Source organism: Oncorhynchus clarkii, chromosome 10 (genome assembly GCF_045791955.1).
Source record: "Oncorhynchus clarkii lewisi isolate Uvic-CL-2024 chromosome 10, UVic_Ocla_1.0, whole genome shotgun sequence".
Classification (NCBI taxonomy): domain Eukaryota; kingdom Metazoa; phylum Chordata; class Actinopteri; order Salmoniformes; family Salmonidae; genus Oncorhynchus; species Oncorhynchus clarkii.
The window spans coordinates 7,450,236-7,457,735 of NC_092156.1; the positions used below are offsets into that span (position 1 = coordinate 7,450,236).

General features: G+C 41.0%; 1 protein-coding gene across 1 annotated transcript in view; it reads right to left on the reverse strand.

Moving 5' to 3' along the window:
- LOC139419408 (calcium/calmodulin-dependent protein kinase kinase 1-like) overlaps positions 1 to 7,500 on the reverse strand; it is a 108,466-nt gene that overhangs the window by 338 nt on the left and 100,628 nt on the right. The window lies entirely within an intron of this gene.

Here is a 7,500-nt window from a genome sequence, read left to right on the forward strand (position 1 = left end):
AGAGAGAGAGAGAGAGAGAGGTGGAGAGAGAAATAGAGCGAGGCAGTGAGAGGAAGAGAGAGAGAGAGAGAGAGAGAGAGAGAGAGAGAGAGAGAGAGAGAGAAATTAGTCAAAGTCTACAGTCAAGTCTCTTATCATACACGTGGAGAGAAACGGCAGCCACCTAATGTCATCACAATGAGGAAGCGAAGAAACACCACAAAGAATGACAACATACAGCAACGGTGACAACAACACGTGATGTGTAACTTAGGGAGATGAGAGATGGAGACCAATGAGTGACAGTTTATGAAGGAACCCCAATGGGTGAGGGGTGGTTCCAAGTGTTGGACCAGTGACCACACAAATTTACCTTAGGGAGGGGTGGAGTTTTAAAGAGTGGCGGAACGGCCACACGTCCCTGCAGCAGAAAAAGCAGGGGAGAAAATGGACACAGGGTCAGAGGCCGGAGACTGAGGTCAGAGGGTGATGGAGCAGCCATTGAGCCTCCTTCTCCCACTCCACTCATCCCAGAGTCAGTTGACCCTAGACACTTGTCAGGTCAGCTTCATTGTTCTTCCCTAACGGTTAGGGATTGTGAAGGGCAAGCTGTTAATCCTAGATCTGTGCCTGGAAGAGTCCATTTTGTTGTCCAGTGCCAGGTCAATAAATCAGTCAAATGTATTTTATAAAGACATTTTTACATCAGCAGTGGTCACAAGGTGCTTTACAGATACCCAGCCTAAAACCCCAAAAATGTATTTAACCTTTATTTAACTAGACAAGTCAGTTAAGAACAAATTCTTATTTACAATGACGGCTTCCCCCAGCCAAACCCGGACGACGCTGGGCCAATTGTGTGCTGCTCTATGGGATTCTCAATCACGGCTACGGTCGATGTGATGCAGCCTGGATTCGAGCCAGGTGCTGCAGTACCGCCTCTTGCACTGAGATGTGTCTTAGACCAGTGCACCACTCGGGTTCTCACAAACCTTTCCCAACGATGCAGAGTAAAAATAAATCCCCAACATAGTAACTAACACGTGTACAGTACATGAAGGCAGGGTCATGTGACTAGACATCAGTGTAGATAATAATAAAGTATTTGAGGTAGATATGTACATGAAGGTAAAGTGACCAGGCATCAGGATAGATAATAATAAGGTATTTGAGGTAGATATGTACATGAAGGCAGGGTAAAGTGACTAGACATCAGGATAGATAATAATAAGGTATTTGAGGTAGATATGTACATGAAGGCAGGGTAAAGTGACTAGACATCAGGATAGATAATAATAAGGTATTTGAGGTAGATGTGTACATGAAGGTAAAGTGACCAGGCATCAGGATAGATAATAATAAGGTATTTGAGGTAGATGTGTACATGAAGGCAGGGTAAAGTGACTAGACATCAGGATAGATAATAATAGGAGTAAAATAAAGACCATAGTGAGGCACAGTGCCAGCTGTCAGAGTCAGATACATGCTGATTTCTGAGAACAGTCCCATAACCTTGGTGCCGTACAACTTCATCAACGACCCGGCAAACTAGCTAGCTACCGTATGGCCATTCAAACAGGCTGCTAGCTGTGGCAGGTTTCCCACAGTAGTCAGACTGTCATAGCTACTGAGGGCGGAGTGATTTTCATAGCTAGTGTTAGGTGGATCAGACTTTTTAGAGATGAGTTCCATGACCTACAAGACAGATCGGTTGAGGGACGAGTGTCGCATAGGAGTGACGCCATCTGACGTGAGGCAATGCTTAAATGGCAAAATAATCTAATATCACAATTTCCTTGATTTATATAGTTACACATTTCAAATATGGACTGTCCAGAGATATTTTACCCATGATCTTGATAATTGTATTTTAAAGACAGTTGAATTTAATGGATTAAATCAACTGGAAAGGCATAAAATATTATGAGTAGGCTACATTGTTCTGAGAATATGAAATATAATTATTCATGTCACTGAGGAAGAGAGGGTAATGTATAACGTTTACATTATGTCACGATATGTTATTGTTAGCCATCAGGGATCCTATGGGAGGGATCCTGTGGGAGGAGAAGAGACACAGTCTGGTACCAGTCACCATAACAGCCTTGAGTTGGGGAGGAGTGAGCACTTTGGGGTAGAGGTCAGGTCAGATGAAGTGAGGAAGAACAGATATCACTCAGGTTCTGTCTGGCAACAGAGATGCACTGGCTGTTCAGATGTGTAGGAGGAGACTCGGCATAGTTAAATATCAGTGCTTGTGTGAATATGCTGTCGTCTGATTCAACTGCATTGACCCAATGGACGAATAAACTTAATTTAAGCTTCCATAGTGTTCGTCGAGTTGTTACTCTGAAAATTAGAAACACCATCAACATTTTTATTTTCTGTTCATACGTCTCGGGCACATTTCCACAGTAGATCTGATGTGGTAAACAAGGAAAAACTTGATTGTTAATTGTCAAATAGATAAAACACCTTTTAGTCTCCTCATGAAGTAGAACTAAATCACCCTTAGTCTGCTCATGAAGTAAGACTAAATCACCCTTAGTCTGCTCATGAAGTAGAACTAAATCCCAACTTAGTCTGCTCATGAAGTAGAACTAAATCGCCCCTTAGTATGCTCATAAAGTAGAACTAAATCACCCTTAGTCTGCTCATAAAGTAGAACTAAATCACCCTTAGTCTGCTCATAAAGTAGAACTAAATCACCCTTAGTCTGCTCATAAAGTAGAACTAAATCACTCTTAGTCTCCTCATGAAGTAGAACTAAATCACCCTTAGTCTGCTCATGAAGTAGAACTAAATCGCCCCTTAGTCTGCTCATGAAGTAGAACTAAATCAACCTTAGTCTGCTCATGAAGTAGACCTAAATCACCCTTAGTCTGCTCATAAAGTAGAACTAAATCACCCTTAGTCTACTCATAAAGTAGACCTAAATCGCCCTTAGTCTGCTCATGAAGTAGAACTAAATCACCCGTAGTCTGCTCATAAAGTAGAAACTAAATCACCCTTAGTCTGCTCATGAAGTAGAACTAAATCGCCATTAGTCTGCTCATAAAGTAGAACTAAATCAACCTTAGTCTGCTCATGAAGTAGAACTAAATCACCCGTAGTCTGCTCATGAAGTAGAACTAAATCACCCCTAGTCTGCTCATGAAGTAGAACTAAATCACCCCTAGTCTGCTCATAAAGTAGAACTAAATCACCCTTAGTCTGCTCATTAAGTAGGATTAAATTGTTGTAATGTGTAATAATGTGTAATAATGGAGCTGTGAGTCAGCAAGCAGGAAGCAGGTGAAACGTTTAATAAAACAACAAAACCAGGAACGAGACAATTTCATGCGGCTTCACGCCGATACACAAGACTACTACCAACTGGTGAGTGAACATAATAGAGGGACATATAAAGGGGAGGAAATGATGAAGGTAATAAAGTCCAGGTGTGAATCATAATGATTAGCAGGTGTGCGTAATGATGAGTGCCAGGTGTGAATTATAATGATTAGCAGGTGAGCGTATTGATGAGGGCCAGGTGTGCGTAATGATGAGTGCCAGGTGTGCGTAATGATGAGTACCAGGTGAGCATAATGATGAGTGCCAGGTGTGCGTAATGATGAGTACCAGGTGAGCATAATGATGAGTGCCAGGTGAGCGTAATGATGAGTGCCAGGTGTGCGTAATGATGAGTGCCAGGTGTGCGTAATGATGAGTGCCAGGTGAGTGTAATGATGAGGACCAGGTGAGCGTAATGATGAGTCCCAGGTGAGCGTAATGATGAGTGCCAGGTGTGCGTAATGATGAGTGCCAGGTGTGCGTAATGATGAGTGCCAGGTGAGTGTAATGATGAGGACCAGGTGAGCGTAATGATGAGTGCCAGGTGTGCGTAATGATGAGTGCCAGGTGAGTGTAATGATGAGGACCAGGTCAGCGTAATGATGAGTCCCAGGTGAGCGTAATTATGAGTACCAGGTGTGCGTAATGATGAGTGCCAGGTGTAGGTAATGATGAATCCCAGGACCGGTGGTAAGTAGTTGGAGGGGAGGAGCAGGAGAAGACACGATGACAATATACCAATCAGAGTACAAAGTAGTCTTGAAAAATGTTGCCCGCGATCAAGACTAAAAGATGACCTCCTTATCCGCTTTAGGGAGCAATAAATCGCTGGCCAATGATGGTTGCAATTGAGTTCATATACAGTGCCTTGCGAAAGTATTCGGCCCCCTTGAACTTTGCGACCTTTTGCCACATTTCAGGCTTCAAACATAAAGATATAAAACTGTATTTTTTTGTGAAGAATCAACAACAAGTGGGACACAATCATGAAGTGGAACGACATTTATTGGATATTTCAAACTTTTTTAACAAATCAAAAACCAAAAAATTGGGCGTGCAAAATTATTCAGCCCCCTTAAGTTAATACTTTGTAGCGCCACCTTTTGCTGCGATTACAGCTGTAAGTCGCTTGGGGTATGTCTCTATCAGTTTTGCACATCGAGAGACTGAAATTCTTTCCCATTCCTCCTTGCAAAACAGCTCAGTGAGGTTGGATGGAGAGCATTTGTGAACAGCAGTTTTCAGTTCTTTCCACAGATTCTCGATTGGATTCAGGTCTGGACTTTGACTTGGCCATTCTAACACCTGGATATGTTTATTTTTGAACCATTCCATTGTAGATTTTGCTTTATGTTTTGGATCATTGTCTTGTTGGAAGACAAATCTCCGTCCCAGTCTCAGGTCTTTTGCAGACTCCATCAGGTATTCTTCCAGAATGGTCCTGTATTTGGCTCCATCCATCTTCCCATCAATTTTAACCATCTTTAAAGCTTGGGAAATCTTTTTGTATCCAAATCCGGCTTTAAACTTCTTCACAACAGTATCTCGGACCTGCCTGGTGTGTTCCTTGTTCTTCATGATGCTCTCTGCGCTTTTAACGGACCTCTGAGACTATCACAGTGCAGGTGCATTTATATGGAGACTTGATTACACACAGGTGGATTGTATTTATCATCATTAGTCATTTAGGTCAACATTGGATCATTCAGAGATCCTCACTGAACTTCTGGAGAGAGTTTGCTGCACTGAAAGTAAAGGGGATGAATAATTTTGCACGGCCAATTTTTCAGTTTTTGATTTGTTAAAAAAGTTTGAAATATCCAATAAATGTCGTTCCACTTCATGATTGTGTCCCACTTGTTGTTGATTCTTCACAAAAAAATACAGTTTTATATCTTTATGTTTGAAGCCTGAAATGTGGCAAAAAATGTTCGCAAAGTTCAAGGGGGCCGAATACTTTCGCAAGGCACTGTATATGGGTAATTTTAGAGCGTATTGGTGGTTTAACGAGAGATCACGTGCCGATAATCTGGTGTGACTTTCAATGGTTACAATTTGCCCAATGTATTCCAAAGGTTTACAATTCAAAATTTAAAAAGGCACTCACACATTTGAGCCATCTTTGTTGCAGGTGCACGGTAACAAAAATAAATTACAAAAAACTCTGAGGAAGGCCTTGAGGCCAATACATGAAGCTTAATAAAGAGCAGCGATACTATCAAGAGCAGTGATACTATCAAGAGCAGTGATACTATCAAGAGCAGTGATACTATCAAGAGCAGTGATACTATCAAGAGCAGCGATACTATCAAGAGCAGTGATACTATCAAGAGCAGTGATACTATCAAGATCAGTGATACTATCAAGAGCAGTGATACTATCAAGAGCAGTGATACTATCAAGAGCAGGGATACTATCAAGAGCAGTGATACTATCAAGAGCAGCGATACTATCAAGAGCAGTGATACTATCAAGAGCAGCGATACTATCAAGAGCAGCGATACTATCAAGAGCAGTGATACTATCAAGATCAGTGATACTATCAAGAGCAGTGATACTATCAAGAGCAGTGATACTATCAAGAGCAGTGATACTATCAAGAGCAGTGATACTATCAAGAGCAGTGATACTATCAAGAGCAGCGATACTATCAAGAGCAGTGATACTATCAAGAGCAGCGATACTATCAAGAGCAGTGATACTATCAAGAGCAGTGATACTATCAAGAGCAGTGATACTATCAAGAGCAGTGATACTATCAAGAGCAGCGATACTATCAAGAGCAGTGATACTATCAAGAGCAGCGATACTATCAAGAGCAGTGATACTATCAAGAGCAGTGATACTATCAAGAGCAGCGATACTATCAAGAGCAGCGTGCAGGTTTCTTATTTATTCTCTAAGGTTCACTGTTCCAAAGGGATAGTAAATATATACAAAATAACAAAAAACATCACAGGTCCATACTTGCAAACTCTTGATTAAACTGGAGCTAGCAGCTAGCAGTGTGAAGCCACAGGGTTAAACCTTCAGTATAGAGCACACAGGTCAGGGGCATCTGAGGTTAAACTGTGGTAGTTCCACATCATTATGTCTGTCGCTTATTCACTGACAGAGAGGGAATTAGATGGAAAACAGAGAGAAAGACAAGAGGGAATTAGATGGAAAACAGAGAGAAAGACAGAGAATTAGACGGAAAACAGAGAGAAAGACAAGAGGGAATTAGATGGAAAACAGAGAGAAAGACAGAGGGAATTAGATGGAAAACAGAGAGAAAGACAAGAGGGAATTAGATGGAAAACAGAGAGAAAGACAAGAGGGAATTAGATGGAAAACAGAGAGAAAGACAGAGAATTAGATGGAAAACAGAGAGAAAGACAAGAGGGAATTAGATGGAAAACAGAGAGAAAGACAGAGAATTAGATGGAAAACAGAGAGAAAGACAGAGAATTAGATGGAAAACAGAGAGAAAGACAGAGAATTAGATGATAAACAGAGAGAAAGACAGAGAATTAGATGGAAAACAGAGAGAAAGACAGAGAATTAGATGATAAACAGAGAGAAAGACAGAGAATTAGATGATAAACAGAGAGAAAGACAGAGAATTAGATGGAAAACAGAGAGAAAGACAAGAGGGAATTAGATGGAAAACAGAGAGAAAGACAGAGAATTAGATGGAAAACAGAGAGAAAGACAGAGAATTAGATGATAAACAGAGAGAAAGACAGAGAATTAGATGATAAACAGAGAGAAAGACAGAGAATTAGATGGAAAACAGAGAGAAAGACAGATAATTAGATGATAAACAGAGAGAAAGACAGAGAATTAGATGGAAAACAGAGAGAAAGACAGAGAATTAGATGGAAAACAGAGAGAAAGACAGAGAATTAGATGGAAAACAGAGAGAAAGACAGAGAATTAGATGGAAAACAGAGAGAAAGACAGAGAATTAGATGGAAAACAGAGAGAAAGACAGAGAATTAGATGGAAAACAGAGAGAAAGACAGAGAATTAGATGATAAACAGAGAGAAAGACAGAGAATTAGATGATAAACAGAGGGAAAGACACAGATAGAAATGTACTGTAAGATATTGTCCCTGGATTGTGATACTATGGCAACGCAATTGGCAGCTCCAGGTGACTGGTTTTCCTGCTCTCAGAGGGGGACGGTGTGTGTGTGTGTTTGT